Source organism: Danio rerio, chromosome 1 (genome assembly GCF_052040795.2).
Source record: "Danio rerio strain M-AB ecotype USA chromosome 1, GRCz13ab, whole genome shotgun sequence".
In the NCBI taxonomy this organism is placed as follows: Eukaryota; Metazoa; Chordata; class Actinopteri; order Cypriniformes; family Danionidae; genus Danio; species Danio rerio.
In genome coordinates, this window is record NC_141021.1 from 17,696,799 (window position 1) to 17,715,660 (window position 18,862).

An 18,862-nucleotide genomic window follows, 5' to 3' on the forward strand; every position below is an offset into this window, starting at 1 on the left:
CAGTGATTTCACACTAGAGGGAAGCAGAGGTGAACCCCGTGTGACTGAAAGTGGCCTTTACTCCTTCAACAGACTGAACATAGCTTGACTTTTTTTTTTCTCACCAACCTCACAGCTTTGTCGAATTGAAAGCTGCTACTGGAAATACTTCTTCATCTTTTTATTTTATTTATTCTATTTTTTTTTGAGAGGATAACTGTTTTTACAATTTGAAATTTCTAACGACCTCCCCACCCACATGAGCAATATAATTCTTCAACCATATTGTCATTAAAGAGAACCATATTTGTCGGTGTGTGTTTGCAAGATCCATCTTTTCCTCCAGCTCTGTTTAAAATGGAATATGGAATGCATTGTAAAATGCACAGTGTGCACTGTATACTGTATTGTGTTTTTTTAAATGAAAAACTGTATAAATAACGCTGTTCATTTAAGAGAAGTATGCTAAAAGCAGCTCATTGTGAACACCTCAGGCTCATTCTGAAAACGTAACTATATGCAATTCTGAAGAGCACCAAATACATCCCAGGAGCTACGTTTTTTGCAGTTTTTGTTTTCGTGAATCCACTAGAGGCTGACGTTTACACTTTCTGAGATCTCAAATTTCATAGGAGTTCCATTCGCGTCTGCTGTTCTCACGTAAATCCACCAGAGGTTGCTGTTGACTGACTGGTAATACTTGACAGGTAATAATACGATTCAACTTCAGTCATGTTTATGTTGTGAAACACTATCAAAATGTCCACCGTTGATGATATTAGGATTCTGTTTTCAATAGCGATTTGAAAACTTTTATTATAGGAAGTGCTATGCAGAGGCTATAATTATTTAGAAATTGACTGTACATAGTTTAACGTTAGGAAATGCAGTCTTGAACTTACAACGGCAAGTACAGGAGAACAGATGAAACAGTGATCCAGTTTAGTTTTCAGTCACGCTCATGTAATGCCGAGTTCAGACTGCATGATTTTCAAAGTAGTCGTGTCACAGATGTTTTCACACTGCATGACTATCTGGGCTAGCATTTCGTCGCTGCTTTGTTTACACTGCAAGATGGATCGGCGACAGGGACATTCACATTGCATGACTTCACTATCGGAAGACAACTTCGTCCAAACTACGTCTCACAGCCAAAAACACGTAGTATATCTTTTGTTATTAACTACATAATGAGAAAGAAGCCTTTAATGGGGTAGAACATGTACATGTTTGCTCACCTGGGTTTAAAGGGAATTAGCCATTTCTCCTCAACTTAAGTTGATAATAAACTATTTTCTTTCTGTATGAAACGTCAAACAGACACAGTTGCTCCTGAGTCCTGTCAAACCTCCACTAGTTTTTCCTCCATTTCGTGGGTCCAAATAAACTGAAATGAGTGCTTTTAACTTCTCCCCCAGCCTCCCGCTGGCCTGCAGCAGGTATACACACACGCACACACAAGTGAAAGCTGCTCTCTCATTGGCTGTAGGTGATCGCTGATGTTATTTTCATTCAAAACTCAATTCACACGGCATGATTTGAATCGCCGACAGCTCCAGATATTTAGCACGCCAAATATCTCGAAGGCATCAGTGACTCATCGGCGATTCTCTCAGATCGCGTCTTTGAAAGTTCATACTGTGTGATTGTCACTCACGTGCACGAGCAGCGATTTGCCCGTGATTTTAGGCATTTGTCGGCGATTTCTCAAAACCTGTCAGCGAGCCAAAATCGGGGCTAAAATCACGCAGTCTGAACTAGGCATAAGTCATATTTAACACGTTTAGTTTTGCCTTTATTTGTTTTTGATTTCAGTCGTGACATGACATAAAGCACGAGTCATCAAGACATGATTTATTACAACACGTTTTTAAACAAAATTGTTTAACTAACCATTTTTATAATAACTACTTTTTACCTTTCCCATGGTGACAGTGCATGATATTTTACTAGTTATTTAGCAAGATAGTTGAACAAAAAGTCTCTTTAGTCTTTGATTCAGATTAAAGTGTAATTTAAAGACTTAACTAGGTTATGTTAACTAGGAAAGTTGGAATGATTAGTTAAGTTATTGTATAACTGGTTTGTTGTGTAGATGATCAATCAAATATACAGTAATTATTTCCTAAAGAAGCTAATAACACTAACTAAAAATTTAAAACTGCTTTTATTCAAGAAATAAACTATAAAAAATAAGACTTATTATGACTCCAGATTAATTATTTGTGTTTTATAGGAAATACTTTGAAAATCTCCTTGGTTTGATTTAGGTCACTTGGGAAACATTATTTTAAATTATTGGGAGGGCAAAAAATTGACTTCAACTGCATCTGTTAAAGTTTACAGGTGTAAAATTGTGCCTTGCTGTACTTGAATGTTAGAAATGTGTTATCCTACAATACAAAGTTACTTGTCAAATAAATGAACACTGAAGATTATTTTCGAGTTTAAGTTATTTAATTAGCTTATGAAGACAGGGAAGCACGGTGGCGCAGTGGGTAGCACAAACGCTTCACAGCAAGAAGGTCACTGGTTCGAGTGCCGGCTGGGTCAGTTGGAATTTCTGTGTGGAGTTTGCATGTTCTTCCTGTGTTGCAGTGGGTTTCCTCTGGGTGCTCCGGTTTCCCCCACAGTCCAAAACATGTGCCATAGGTGAATTTGTTAAATTGTCCAAGGTGTATGAGTGTATGGGCGTTTCCCAGTGATGGGTTGGAGCTGGAAGGTCATGCGCTGTGTAAAACATATGCTGGATAAGTTGGTGGTTCATTCTGCTGTGGCGACCCTAGATTAAAAAAGGGACTAAGCCGAAAACAAAATGAATGAATGAATGTTTATGAAGACTGCAGAGTGATGCATAAAAAAAAATAACTGAGTAATTGTTTAAATAGTTTGTGATGTATGTTAAAGTGTGCCCCCTAAAAGTAGAAGTGGCCCCTGCCCGGCCCCCCCAGTTACATTGGTCTAGAACTGCCACTATATATAAGGTTTAACGTTTACAAAGATACAAAACTGTTCCTTAAGGAGCATTATTTGTACCACCGTGTACCTTTTTTTCTGAGAGTGTAATATAAAACAATATTTCTATTTTGAACAAAGATTTTATAGAGATTATATCTCAAATAATTAATTATGGCAAGTTTCAGATTTGTATGGAAATAATAAATTGCAGTGTTTTATTTTTTTATCATATGAGGAACCGATTCTTAATCCACAGTATTCTGATTTAAAACACATACACACACACACACACACACACACACACACACACACACACACACAGTTAATTTCACACATCATGATTTATTCGTCAAACTAGATTGAGTGCTTTTCACTTACCATGCTTAACATACAGAAATAAATCATTTTTCGCCAGCATATAATAAAACATCCTGTTAAAGGGTTAAACCGATGTAACACACACACACACACACACACACACACACACACACACACACACACACACACACACACACACACACACACACACATGGGATACAAGATGCTATATTTTGTAGTAATGGGACAGAAAGACTATCCCATAATGAACTCTCAGTCAAATCTTTTAAACCTATTAAAGCCTGATTTATAAAGTGTTTACTGCAGGTCTTTAGTATGCCGCCTAATATCAGAGAGAACATAAAAGACAAGGTGCGCTGATGAAAGTATGATCTATTTCAAATTCCTGCTCCTCATTAACTGCTCTGTGACGTTATAGCTGTCCTGATCTTTCCATAATTCTCCAATTAGCATAATCATACAATACATCAGTGAATATGTGGCAGGGTGAATTGATTCCCCTCTAATTGCACATTGTGAGAGGAAGTTGTTTGGTTTTCATTGCTCTTCGTTTGAAGGAAGTAGCTACTACTTTGAGGAAGCAGGGATGAATTATAGATTATAGCTCTTTTCATATGGCATGCATGCTGGTTATTATATGGCTGTTGAAGATGCAAGCGAGTTGCCAGTCATGTCTGGGTGACGCCGTGCATCTCGCTTATAGCAAACGACTAGCTTCTCTAAAACCACTATTTAATGTCAAAGACTGATTTTTTTTGTGCAGACAGAGTGTGAAAAGACGAAATCTCTGAGGATGTGTCGCTTGCCCAAATTTAACGCACCTTTAGTTTTGCATTTCTCTGAAATTCTGTTTGCAAATATGCTGTCACAACAGAAAGTGTCCCGCTGAAAACATTCGCCGTGGCCTCCTCCCCACATTATCCGCTTTTTCCATTTCCAATAATTCTGTTGCCTCGACTGGAATCAGTTTAGCTCTGCTCTTATGAAATTTCCAAACCTCTGAGGTGAGGAGGTTTTTCTCAGATCTCGAGCCATTTCCTCAGATCTGGAGGCATTTTCTAATGTCAGATGACATGCCAGTGATGGCTCCGAGAGAACAGATTTGTCACAAAGGAAGACCTGGAGACAATATATCATTTCACACGTGTGCAGGAACATGGGAATAATTGGTTTTGAATGTCAACAGAACTACTTTAACTGTTTCTTGTTGTTGTAAAACCAAGGACGGCAACCATGATAGTAATGAAAAATAAAGTAACGCAAAAGAGTATGGACAATGCGGTAGCCTTGCATCAAATGTTGTATCCTTGAGATGTCATATTTCCTGCTACTAAATTGAAATTGGTATGACTGTATTGTGGCCATTGGCTCAGTCCTTGATCCCATTCAATGTCTCTTTTTACTCCTCCACTATTACACACTATATTGTTAATGTATATACAGTGGTGTGAAAAAAATGCCTCCTTACTGATTTTTTTTATTATTATTACATTTTTTTCTTTTGCATGTTTGTAACACTAATGTTTTGGATCATCAGGCAAATTTAAATGTTAGTCGAAGATAACACAAGTAAACAAATCATGCAGTTTTAAATTATTATTATTATTATTAGTAGTAGTAGTAGTACACTGTAAAACCCAACAGTCAAAATGAGATAAGTGTAGTTAACTCAAAATTTACTGAAAGTTAATTATACTTATTTGAAAGGAGTTTTGAACTTATGAGTTAATATTCAGGTATTTAACCTGATCAATATAAAATAGTTTATTTTTTTTACTCAAAAGCTTTGTAGCAAGTAGTTTCCTCAAGTGGTTTAAGTTGCCTTAACTCATTGGGTTTTACAGCACTCAATTGGTTTGAGTTCTCTTCTTTTATTAAGTTTTACTGTGCTCAAAATGCTTTTTACTCAAATGGATTAAGTTCACATTGCTAATTAGGATTCATTTTTGAACTTCAATGATTTGATGCAATCACTTTCCTCAAATGGTTCGAGTTACCATTCAGAGAACTTTTTTTTTGGTTTTACAGTGTATTATTATATTGGTTACCCTTAGCCACCCTTAGCAGCAACAACTGTGTAAGAAAAAATGATGATGACGAAGAAAATCTCAATGAAGATGTTTATTCAGCATAGCAGTCTCAAAATACATGGCAGTACCTTGGGTTCACCGGAGTCAGAATGAACCCTGAACATTCCTAAACTCAAACCTTTATACTGTTTTTGATGTTGCCTTTAGATGTTAATGAAGTTGCTCCTTGGCTGTTGACCCAGCTGTTCTCCCTATCTCTCCATGTTAATGCAGTTTCAACACCATTGACGAGATGGTTCTTTGTGCACCACACCCATCCCCATTCTACAATTGTTACCATTTGGTTGAGATGTAGTCACCTCAAACAATGCAGAGACAAGACCTTGTTGACTTCTCTTTTCTCTCATAAGTCAGCCCTTTTGGGAAATGAGCATCAATTCACCATTTAGAGTGGAAGTTGGGTCGAGGCAGACTCATTTCTTACAACTGCAATCAAGCATTTTCGATATCTTGCAATGAATGTTTAACAGCAGTGTGAAGGAATATTGGTCCACTCATCCTTGCAGAATTGTTGTAATTCAGCCACATTAGGAGGTTTTCAAGTATGAACCACCATTTTAAGGTCATGCCACAACATCGCAATTCGATTCTGGTCAGGACATTGACTACGCCACTTCAAATTCTTTATTTATTTATTTTATTATTATTATTTTATTTATTTTTTTGCTCGTTCCGGAGTGGACATGTTGGTATGCTATTCATAATTGTTCTGCTGCAGAACCAAAGTTCATTTCAGCTTGGGGTCATTAACAGATGGCCAGAAATTCTCCTTCAAGATATTTTAATACACATAAGAATTCATGGTTCCATTTTTGATAAGTCTTTCATATCCTGAAGCAGCAAAAGAGCCCCAGACATCACACTACAAACACCACATTTTACTGTTGATGTTCTTATTCTGAAATTCTGTGTTGCTTTTAGCCACACAAAATGAAACGCACACTTTCCAAAATGGAAACCATTTTTGTCCAGTGTCTTTCTTATGGTGAAGTCATGAACGCTCACCTTAAACGAAGGCAAGTGAGGCCATTTCTTTAGACTTGTTGTGGGGTCTTTTGTGACCTCTTGGATGAGTTGTCATTGTGCAGTTGAGGAAATAACTCCTAAAATGTTCTGCACTGCTCCATGTTTGCCAGTTGTAGATAATGACTCTAACTGTTTGATGCAGTCCCAATTTTTTATAAATAACTTTATACCCTTTTCCAGACTGATGTATCTAAATTTTTTACTTTCTCAGTTGTTTTTGAATTTCTTTGGACCTTCATGATGTCTAGCTTTTGAAGATTTTTTGGTCTACTTCACTTTGTCAGGCAGATCATATTTAAGTGATTTCTTGACTGCAAAAGTGTGACAGTAATCAGGCATGAATGCGGCTAGAGAAATTGAACTCGGGTATGATAAGCCAGAGATAAGCTATGTTTTAACATGGGGTTAAACTTTTCACACCTGGCTGTGTAAATAAAAACTTTAATAAAAAAAAAAAAACTGCATAATGTATTTACTAGTGTTATAGACAAACATAACACGAGTAAAGACATCATGCATTTTTTGACAATCTGAAACTTTAAATTGTGACATGCAAAAAAGATGAAATCAGTAATGTGGCAAAATGTTTCACACCACTGTATGTATATATAACATAACATATAGCCTTGTTTATTAAAATAAAAAAATTAAAAAAAACTTATTTAATTCTTCACTTAAGTTGCCTCAAAATACAAAAATATTCATAAGCTAACAAAAATTTTATTTTTGTGATATTTACAAGGTCACTGATTATTTTTAGAGTGTATAAAACGATTTTGATATTGTGTTTTTTTTTTTCTCAATATGTACACTCTTAGAAAATAATTTATTGGGATTGTAAAATTACAAAAATCAAGGAATAGCACAGCTTGCCATGAAAATGGCATGAAATGACAGGTCCAATAAACAAAAGGAGGCTCAACCTAGCACTAACTAGTTCTACCTTTAAGGTTGTTTTCTTTTTTTTGTAAATATTAATGATAAAATTGTTATTATTAATAGAAATAATTATTAATTTAATGTAATATCATATAATTAATCTCTCATTTTGTTTATTTGTTAATTTTTGTTATATTAGCTTTTACTCCTATCATTGTATCCAACAAGCTAGAAAAACTCTGCAGTGTAATTTGTCAAAAATTACCTCCACACAGCTGGTGTGAAAATGTATGAAGATAGGAAGAGAAACAGCTCCTGTAATCTGTCAACTAATTTCTTCCGTTTGGATGAAAAGAAGCCTCTTTTGTGTCAATGTCTGTGCAATTTGAACAAATGTTTTACCTGCAATGATTGTAGACTCCCGTATCAAATGTAGAGTTATTATAATTATAACTATAAAGGAGCGTTTCTACAACACTATTTTCTGAATATAAGCTGAAAACTTTACTATTTGTTTGCCATTCATTATTACAATGATGTTTTGGGAGCAAGAAATAAAAAATTTAAAAAATCATCTCAGTGTAAAAGACAAAAATTGGATTTTATGAAAATGGTGACGTCATGCAAACGCTTATTATGTGTTCAGACTATAGGCATGTGTGAGTTTATGACAACCAAAAATTCTAAATAATGTAACACATTTACTTGTTTCCACAGATGTGTAAACAAAAATATTTTTTCAAAAAATGTAATAAAATGTTTTAAGTTGTGTCCCAAAACGAAATCTAATCATGATAAATAGTTAAACGTTTTTAATAAAGCACAATCAATACTGATGTACTAATGTAGTTCAATACGATGAAATGTACAAACATGCATGAACACAAATGTAGGTCAGACCAGAAACATGGGAACTTAAATACATGAAAGAACATTACAATCTGTGGTCTTTGATCGTTTTCTTGACATGTTCACTGACAGCTTATTAATGGCCATTGGAATCAGATTTTACCTCGCATGAAGTTTTAGCAGTGTCAGAAGATTTGAGACACTCTCCTGCAGTGTGACTTCTCTCACGATGATCATCAAGCCAAAAACTAATAGGAGAGCCAAAACGAAGAGATGATGCTATCAGTGTGACAACTTCAAAACACTGCAGAAAAATGTCAAAACAGTTTGTGCGTGTGTCTGTGTGTGTGTCTTGTTTTTTTATTATAATGAAGGCATGTTATGAGTAAAGGTAATGCTACAGATTGTTTATGTTTGCTGTTATTTATCATTTCAGCATGCCGTTTACAGAACATGTTACTGATGGATGACATCAAACTGTGAACCTGTTCCTGTGTGTCATTTTTTGGCATTTCTTGAATGTCATACAGACGTTAAGACAACTGACATCTTACAGTGCGACATAGAGATCATGTTTGTGGAGTCTGACGAGATACAATCTTATAGGATTATTAACCCTTGTGTACGGTTCTAATTGACTACTCTTTCTTTATGTTAGTAGCTAGTTTTGCCCAATTGACTTCCATTATAACAAATTTGTTTGATTGCAAAGCATTGCCATTAAATAATCATGCATTATTGATTGTTAGTGTTTTTCTGTTTGGTAGAGGTGAAATTCAATTCACCTTTATTTGTGTAGCGCTTTTACAATGTAAATTGTGGCAAACAGCTTTACATAGAAGATGATAGTAATTTGGCACCTTTACCCCTTTAGAACCCATTTTGTAGCCTGGACAAATATTGTGTGTGTGTGCGTGTGTGCGTGCGTGTGTGTGTGTGAAAACACAATGTTTACTGTGTTCTGAGAGCTGCTTGTTTTTCTCTCTCAAACAGATCAATGTAAGTGTGCAAAGGTCCCTCTCTCACACTCTCAAAACAATAAAGAATGCATGATTATATATTGTCATTATGGAAGTCAAAAACAGCCATAAACATAACGAAAGGGTAGTAAATTTGCCCACAGTGTATTTTTTTATAATTTTTTTAAGAATCGTCAAAGCATTCTCACAAAATATGAGTCAAAATACAATTTGTCACCAACAATAATTCCATTTTCTGAAACACAGAGGTCCCTATCATACACCCAGCACAATAAGGCACAATACGTGTTTGATGCGATTTGTTGCTATTTTCAGACCAGCGCAACCCTTATTTTCACGTTTTGCACCACATTGTTTAAATAGCAAATCCATTTGCGCCACTTTGTGAACTCAGGGGTGTTCCAGTCTAAAAAGGACGTGTGTTAGGGTGCAATGTTGGAGCATTGCTATTTTGAGGAACTGAAATAGACTGCGCCATTGACCAACTAAAAGCTGTTCTAAAGTCCAGCATAGAGCACGTTAGTTATGTGCCTGGAGGTCCAAAACATTTACACATTGCTTAATAAACACAGGATGTACAGCAATACAGAAATATCTTTATTTAATATTAACTTTTTTTTTTTTTTTTGTTTTACAAAAATTAATATTTTCTACAAATATAAACACTACTACTATCTTCTTCATTTGGGGGCTTTTTCAGTTTATACATGACAATTTGCATGCGTATGTTTTTATTATTAGCAGTATTATTTATTATATGCATATTTATATTTGTTTTAATAAAAACAAGTTTAGAATTGTCCACCTGTCAGTTTTTGGAGACATATATCACCATATGGGGAATAAGAATAGGACTTGTGTTTGGAAATAACTTGTTATTATTGTTCATTTATTTGTTTGCTGGAAATTAAAACTGAATTTAGAAACAGTTTTGAAAATAAACTTTTCTCTTAAACAAACAAAATTAAATATGTAGGCTAATGGATGTCTTCAGTAGAGTGCGTACAACACTGTTTCCTTGTCCATGAAAGTAAAGGAGTAAAGTAAAGAGTAAAAGTAAAGAGGCCCAATGGAGGAGGCTCATTCTTTATCCTCGCCCTGCAGATGGTTTGTTTTCTTGCTAATAAAGCATTCAGTTTTTCCATATACAAAGTCCAAACTTGTAAATAGCAAATGTGCCACGAAACGTGTTTAATGCACGTTATGCTCAAAACACACACATAACTCATTAAGTAAATGAACACAACCCTGTAAGACCTTGCGCCATGATGCAAAATGTATTTTCCCATCTTTAAAATAGCAAAAATGGATTTGGACATGCCCTCAATGCTTTTGCTCCATAAGCTTTAGACTTTGTGCCTAGATTGTGAAAACAGAGAAAGTCGTGGCCAAATTAAGACCCCCCAAAATATTATCCCAGAGTGGATAAAAACATCCTGAACAGCACTGAAGGGTTAAAATTGCTAAGTGCTGGTCTGGCTTTAGACAAATTTCACTTTGAATGATTCTCTGCATGTGAAAAAGTCAACTGCAAGAATATTTGTATCCATGCCTTTTTCTGAACTACAAAACCCTGGCAGCAGTCTAACCAAAAAAAGAGGGTTGCTGTTGGTAAATCTGGCCTCTAGTATATTTTTTATAATAATATAGTATTTTTTAATATATTATATAATACTTTTATAGAGTCTTTATTTCTTGTTAACTCACTTAGAAACATTATCAAACATCATTCTAGTATGCCTTCTTCTAGCAAACCTCCCAGTGTGAAACAGTGGGTCTTCCTCATGTGTCGGCACACTGTGATTTGTCTTCTCAGGTTTGGTTTTTCTAGTTCACCTGAAGTGGTAACATTCACTGGCTTTAACTTTCCCGGGCAAGCTTAAAGTGTGCAAGGGCTTTCTTTTTTTAATTCAATCAATGGTTATTAGTCACCAACTGTTACTTCCTCCTCTGCCAAATGACTCAAGCAGGGAATAGTTTTCTTAACTCTGGGAAAGCAGTAGCATGGCTCATGAAGTTGGAGCCCACTAAGAGTAATTGAAACAAACCAGGAAAGGTAAACACAGAAGTAAAAGTGATTAATGATGCTGCTGGAGCGGCACACTCTCCATTTTTCTTGCCGGCTCGGGAGACCTTCGCCCCAAGAGAGAGCCATTGCAACTCTAAGGTATTTGCTGAAGGCTGTTAGAGGGTTTAAGCTCATTGCTCAATTTCATTCACACTGATATCACCTCAATAGAGTGTCCACAGTTGGAGATCTATGGCGGCCATTGAAATTCCACTCAGCAGTCAAAGTCTCTTGTCTGCTTTTTTGCTGATACTTTGTTTCATTATAGAGTGTTTTCACTTGTGTCACGATTTTGTCAGTTACCTGTATGCATGGCCAATATGGGGATTCTGTAATCTCAACAAGAGCATGGATTGAATGGACCTCTATTACTGATTTTTTTATTGTGTGATTTTTTTTTCAGAAGCACAGGATACATACGATACATACATACATATGAACATAAGAACTCAGAATGAGATTTAAATAACAATAAAAATTTGAAAGTTATATACACTCACTGGTCACTTTATTAGGCACACCTTACTAGTACCAGGTTGGACCTCCTGTTTACTTCAGATCTGCTTTAATCCTTTGTGATTAAGATTCAACAATGTACTGGAAATATTCCTCAGAGATTTTGGTCCATATTGACATGATAGCATCTCGCAGTTGCTGTGGATTTGTCCATGATGCGAATCTCCCGTTCCACTATATCCCAAAGGTGCTCAATTGGATTGAGATCTGTTGACTGTGAAAGCCATTTGAGTACAGTGAACTCATTGTCATGTTCAAGAAACCAGTCTAAGATGATTCATGCTTGAAGTAGCCATCAGAAGATAGGTACACTGTGGTCTTAAAGGGATGAACAAAGTCAGCAACAATAATCAGGTAGGCTGTGGCATTGACACAATGCTCAATTGATACTAATGGGTCCAAAATGTGCCAAGAAAATATCCATTACACCACCAGCCTGATCTGTTGATACAAGACAGGATGGATCCATGCTTTCATGTTCTTGACGCCAAATTCTGACCCTACCATCCTAATGTTGCAGAAAAAAATTGAGACTCATTAGACTGGCAACGTTTTTACAATCTTCTATTGTCCAATTTTGGTGAGCCTGTGTGAATTGTAGCCTCAGTTTTCTGTTCTTACCTGACAGGAGTGGCACCCGGTGTGGTCTTCTGCTGCTGTAGCCCATCTGCCTCAAGGTTCAATGTGTTCTGTGTTCAGAGATGCTCTTCTGCACACCTCAGTTGTAAAAAGTGGTTAATTGAGGTACCTTTCTATCAGCTCAAACAAGTCTGGCCATTCTACTTTGACTTCTAGCATCAACAAGGCACTTGCGATACACACTAGATATTTTCTCCTTTTTGGACGATTCTCTGTAAACCCTATACATGGTTGTATGTGAAAATCCCAGAAGATTAGCAGTTTCTGAAATACTTAGACCAGACATCTAGGCAAACATGCCACGTTCCAAGTCACTTAAATCAACTGTCTTCCCCATTCTGATGCTCAGTTTCAACTGCAGAAGATCATCTTGGCCATGTCTACATGCCTAAATGCATGGAGTGCCATGTGAATGGCTGATTAGAAATTTGAGTTAATAAGCAGCTAGACAGGTGTACCTAATAAAGTGTGTATATAGTATATATAGAAATGTTTATGTATTATGTGTATTGTTGTGGATTGTTGACTTTTTTAACTGTACATATAAGAAATAAAAGTATTTATATAAGAGTATCTACAATTTAGTGGCTTTATTGGTTACAAAAACCATAAACGGTAAGGGTTCTGTATGTTTTTGACCATAAGAAAACAGGTAGTAACTGACGTGTCTATTGTTTAACTTGGAAATTACCTTCGAAAAAAAAATGCCTTTTTTATGCCTTGCTGTTCCCACCTTATGCTGTGTAAGCTATGGAAGGTGGGAATGTGTGGCGTGAATTCTTATAGTCAGAAGATTGTATGCCCACACACACACACACCTCACAAGTGAGTTTATGTGAAAATCATTCGAACGCATTTCTATTTTATGGCCTTGTGAATTCTGCACCAAAAAAACATGTAAAGATGATGACATTGCTTTCAGAGCCACTCTCTCTTTCACTTTCTTGCTCTCTCTTACTATTTGCACAATTGTACAGCTATGACTGATCTTGTCTCTTTTGACTTCCTTTGGAGCCATAAAGGGATCTTATGCGAGGTCATTGATGATGTACAAATTTTTGCACCCTGTTTAGGATAGTTTTTCTAGATTTTTATAGTAGTTGAATTGTACTAGAGGGATTGTAATTTGTTTTATTTTGTTGGTGTTACTTGATATTGTACTCCTTGATGTATTTTTTTGTGTTTTACTATTGTCAAAAAAGCCTTCTTAAATTGTCCTTTTTTATCTCTCCCACATAAGAGCTTATTAATGATCAAAACAGTGAATGTTCACTGTACACACAGGTTATTTTTCAGCACCTGGAAACAAGGACAGAGTCTCCTTATGTGTGTGTGAATTATAGTCCACATTAAACTATCTCTGATGACCCGGTCACGCATGGCACACCATACATCGCTGTTCAGGGAGTTTATCCCCCATGATTGTTCAGCTTCAGATCAACAGAACAGCTCGCTCAACTGAATTCACCTCACAAATTCAAGCTGACAGCTCCCAAACTTTTTTGACATGTTTAAAAATGAGCAGGAGTTCCTGAGTAGGGCCAGAGAGAATCTGCGGACAATTTCTGCTATTTCTGTAAAGGAAAAAAAAAACTGAGGATTTATACGGATTGATTTTGGGAGTATCATAAAAAAACTTAATATCTGAAATAAAAAATAGTACTTTTTTACCTTTTATTTAATGTTTACAATGCAAATCCAATTAGATCCACTTATTTGGTAAAGAAAACATTTATTTTAAATATTGTTTTAATAAGAGATTAACTCCCCATTTATGTAGTTAACTGGTGATATGAGACCTTTAGCCAAGACACAGACTGTGCATAGTTTTAGAAACATTACGATAATTCCTATTTTTAAATCTAAATAGTAATCTTTTTTTTTTTTTTTTTTTTTTTTTAAGAAACGTTTTGTTGAATAAAAAGTGCATGTATATGGCTATATTTTGCTTGTTTTGACACACTGTATACAATTTATGGCTAAGAAATATATATATATATTGGGGTTGTGTGTTCAGTGATCAATTTGGTGAATCCTTAATTTTGGAGCCCTGAAACGTCATGTGAAATAATTAATAATTGCAATGTGACACTCTGAAACCACAACCCACTTTCTCATGCTCAATTAGCAAGCTCATACACAACACACACACAAAAATTGAAATTATTGAGGAGGCATGTGGACATAACACAAAATCTAAATCAAGTCATTTTAGCATGTCAAAGTCAAATTTATGCATATAAAATATTTTCACAACAATTAAATTGTGGCTAGTCATAATGGCAAGTGGCTAGTAAGGTTGGAAATCTAGCCACAGTGGCAGGTGATCAAAAAAGTTGATGTCAAGCCCTGACCAGTACACTTTACACCTTCAGAACAGAATTATGCTAACTTTCCCCCCATAGCGGCGCCTGACTGTTGATATAAAATTTATAATAAAATGCATAAGCAAATGCACTTTTGATAGAACCACACTTTATGTGACATACATAAGATTACACATTAGATCACGTACAAAATGGGTGTGAGTGTGTGTAATTTATACAGAGAATGACATATGGATTATCACATGGTTTGTATTTTGCATAAAAGTGAGAAGAAATCTGTATGGTGTGGTGAGCTTTATGTTGCAATAAAGCACACGAAGGACCAAATTGCTTTTTCATTTCGCTCTTGGTGTAAATAGACCTTTCACCTGCAATTTGTTTCGCCTTTTCATTGTGTACTTGCTGCGAATAGGCCCTAATGCAGTTTTGTCAGATGCTGTTATTTTTTTCTTTAATAAAAGAAACAGCTTCGGTTATACGTTGTGTGAGTTTGAAAGCACAATTTAAATATGCTACGATAAGTAAAAGGGGAAAGATTTTGTACTTTTTTTATCTGAGAGTTTAATGAGTTTGACGTGATTTGTAGTAAGCAGGTCATATGCTGCACTGTTAAAAATTGTCCCGTTAAAAAACAGCAAGTTACTGGCAGCACAGTTGCCAGCAAGTTACTGTTAAATTAACAGCATCTAGCTGTAGTTGAAATTTACAGGTTGTTACTGTTTTTAAAAAATACAGCATAAAGCTGTTATTTTCTACATTAACAGTAATTTACTGTCAAAAGTAACGGTTAAATAATGTTTATTTGAATTTTTAACTGTAAACTACAAATATGTTATCCTGAGAAATGAACTGCTAAGAAAACAGGTATATATACATTTTTTATTTGTTATAAAAACAGTTTAATACAATGCACACATATAGCCTTATTGGAAACAATGCTAAAACTAAAAAATGCAGTTTTTATTACATCTTATTACACTTATATATTTCAAAATTACTGGCAATGGAAAACCAAGTGGAATTACTACAACAATTACTACTCTGAAAACTTCTGAGTGAATTACAGAATTAGTTAGTAAGAAATAAAAAATAATGCAATGAACAGTTTAGGTATTCAAGAACAAACATCTGAAAAAAGTATGCGACTAACACAATAAAATGAGTGCCATTAGTGAAGAGGATGTGTAAGGTGTGTGTGTGTGTGTGTGTGTGTGTGTGTGTGTGTGTGTGTGTGTGTGTGTGTGTGTGTGTGTGTGTGTGTGTGTGTGTGTGTGTGTGTGTGTGTGTGTGTGTGTGTGTGTGTGTGTGTGTGTGTGTGTGTGTGGTCACTTATATGACATCCCACTCAAAGTCCATTAGCTTCTTTAAGTAAACTGGCAACCTTAGTGTTGACAATTCTTTTTGTGGGTGACCTTTCCCATTCCCTTCGATAGGATGTGTCCACTCTTGGAGCCCTTTTTCAGGGTTTACCCATGAAGCTTCTGAAAAAATGCATACATTCAGAATTAGTGTGGGTTAAAGTTTATATGATAATAATGTGAAGATAAATAAATATATGAATCTAAGCGTCTAACCTCTGAATTAATTCCAATGTCCATGCAGCCTCCGCTTGGTTCTCCACATTGAAAATGTCGTAAGTTAAAAACACAGCAGCTATACCAGACAGAAAACTTGGCTGGATGCTCTCACAGATTATTTGCCCCTCAAAACTGATCATCCATTTATGAATGTAGCTTCCTGGTTTTTCTCCTAAAACATTTAAAAGAAAAAAACAATGTCAGCAGTCACATGAAATTATATTTTCTAGTTGAAAATATATGTGAGGGAAGCTGACGTAATTTTACTTAGTCTCAAAGCCCTGTTCTTGTAACACAATACATGTATTTGAAAATGTTGATTGTGGACTCGCCTGGACAGCCACTGAAATCAACATGTACAGTATATACTGTGTATTGTGAAATTGTCACTGCAATGTTTGTGATTTATTTAACTTAATATTTATGATCAACATAGCGTGTTAAACAACTAAGTGTTAAACAACTAAAATGGAGTAATTTAGTAAATTTAGTAAAATGTTTTCCAAAGGTGAGTGAAAGCTTGGGTAAAATATGGCAGAACATATAATTTATGTATTTGTGTATTTTGTTTTGTTCAAAACAATTTACCATGTTTGCTAAAATACAGAGAAAACACCCTTAGTTGCTAAAGTAATAAAATACAGTTCTAAACATACCAAAAAGTATCAGTCAAGGAATTGCAGGTAGTTCAAGGGTCTTTTCTACATCAGGTACAGTAGAAGATGCCTAAGACAAGAATTACAATGATGAGGAAAGATACAAAATTAACAAGCATAATGTATGCGTAACATTTTTTTATTGTATTTTCAGTTATTAATACCAATAATACCACATAGCAAATAATAATAACTTTACCATGTTATCATGTTTCATTAAACTCACCTTGTAATCAGTAATCAATATCTGTATCAGAAATCCAGCTCCACTCTATGATGCAGTTAGCATGTTCACAGGTTCAGCACTGAAATGGACATATAAAACAGTTTATGGTGGTGATTAGCCAATTGTACTCGACGAAGTAGCATTACAATACAAACCAACTACAGTAAAAATTTTACAGTAAATGTTTTATCAAAGCCTACATTGAAGCCATATTAGGTAGCTATTAAAAGCTAAAGCTAAAATTAGCAATGAGATGACAATCTTTTCATCATGCTACATAAATCAATACTACTTTGTTGCTACATATGTTTAAAAACTGACTTTGTAGATAAGCTTATAACCTATATCCTTTTTAATTATCATATTCTGACTTACCGTGTAATCAGGAAATATCTGTGTCAGATTTCCAGTTCCACTCAATGCAGATGCAGTTTGCACATTGACAGATTTAGCACTAAAATAGATGTAAAAAAGTTACAATATCAGCATCCAGTTAGCCTATGTGCAATCACAAATGTGTATTTTGTGTAAATTGAGCAAAATAAAGGTGCACTCACCGAGTAAGTCACAGTAAAAAAAGGATGAAAATCCATGTGATGGCTGACGTCTTCTGTTCAAAAAATACTGTTGATTGCTGTTTTTTTACATTAGTGTGATAAAAACAGTAAAATAATGTTAAATTTGTCTAAGTCATTTCAAAAACTGTAAGAAAACAGCAACATACTGCTTTTGACAATAACAGGATTATACTGTTAAAATTTTGCCGTAAATTAACAGCAATTTTTAACAGTGTGACACTGACTGTGTACGATGTACTGTTTACGCTGTAGTCTATGAAGAAATATTATGAGATATTAAAAAGCCTGAAGCGATGCTAGTGTTGTGCTGCACTTACAGATTGATTTACTAATATTGTACATTTTTGAAAAATGTCTTTAATTTGAGCAAAACTTTATTCCACTGTACATTGCGCAGTGAATCCATATTATATTCATTTGCGATGTCTTTGAGGACAGGCATGAATTATCTTTAACCGCAAGGTTACCTCTGGCTCGAAAACATATTGCGAAATTCTGAATACACCAGTCAAAGAATAATAAATGAAAATATGAGTAAAGTTAACGGTGACTTTTCTTTCCACTTCAATGTCTTTTGTAAACAGTTTGCACCTATTGTGACGAATATAAATGTGTGTTCAATCAATACTAAAATAAAAGAGTAATATTCCATTCCAAAGCACTGAAATAGCTTCCAGATTACACTAATATTAGTTTATTGATTGAAATCACCAGAAGAGGGTACATTTATAATGAATTTAGTATGGCTATTTACCATTAGGCAGTATACAGTTTCTGTTGGGAGCTTGTGCTCGAGAAATGGAGATGTCTTGATTAAAGAGAGCTCAAGCTTTCAAAATGGTTCTGAGTTACTTTTCTTGCACCATGGCACACAATACACTTACTGGGAAGGAGGTAATACCTTCATTTTCAGGGTCCCATGCACACATATTCTTGAGGAAATGATCTACGTTTTTTTTTTTTTTTTTTCTCCAGGTCCTGAAGGCTGATGTATCTACCGAGCATGTCGCAACAGATTTAATCTCTGCCTAGCGTTAGCATTTCATTTATATCTCAATGGAAATGTCTTACATTACACTGGCAGTGCTAAAACCAATGTGCGTTCTCATTGTGTGGTCACTCTGTAGATGCAAGTTACATATTTACTTTAGGAGTTACCATTAGCATTATGTCAT

The 18,862-nt window shown here is 35.2% G+C and overlaps 3 long non-coding RNA genes across 3 annotated transcripts in view; 1 reads left to right on the forward strand and 2 right to left on the reverse strand.

The window, feature by feature from the left end:
- LOC147846759 (uncharacterized) overlaps window positions 1-18,862 on the forward strand; it is a 1,232,122-nt gene that overhangs the window by 607,481 nt on the left and 605,779 nt on the right. The window lies entirely within an intron of this gene.
- The window catches only part of LOC141385544 (uncharacterized), a 38,449-nt gene continuing 31,155 nt past the window's right edge, over window positions 11,569-18,862 (reverse strand). The window contains exons 3-4 of the long non-coding RNA XR_015476492.1: window positions 12,306-13,916; window positions 11,569-12,192 (exon numbers count right to left, since the gene is read on the reverse strand). This is a non-coding gene — a long non-coding RNA (uncharacterized LOC141385544). The remainder of the gene's footprint in view (window positions 12,193-12,305; window positions 13,917-18,862) is intronic.
- LOC147846768 (uncharacterized) lies at window positions 16,883-17,412 on the reverse strand. Its single transcript, XR_015477302.1, has 2 exons — window positions 17,110-17,412; window positions 16,883-16,953 (listed from the first exon to the last, which is right to left on the reverse strand). It is a non-coding gene; the product is annotated as an uncharacterized LOC147846768 (long non-coding RNA).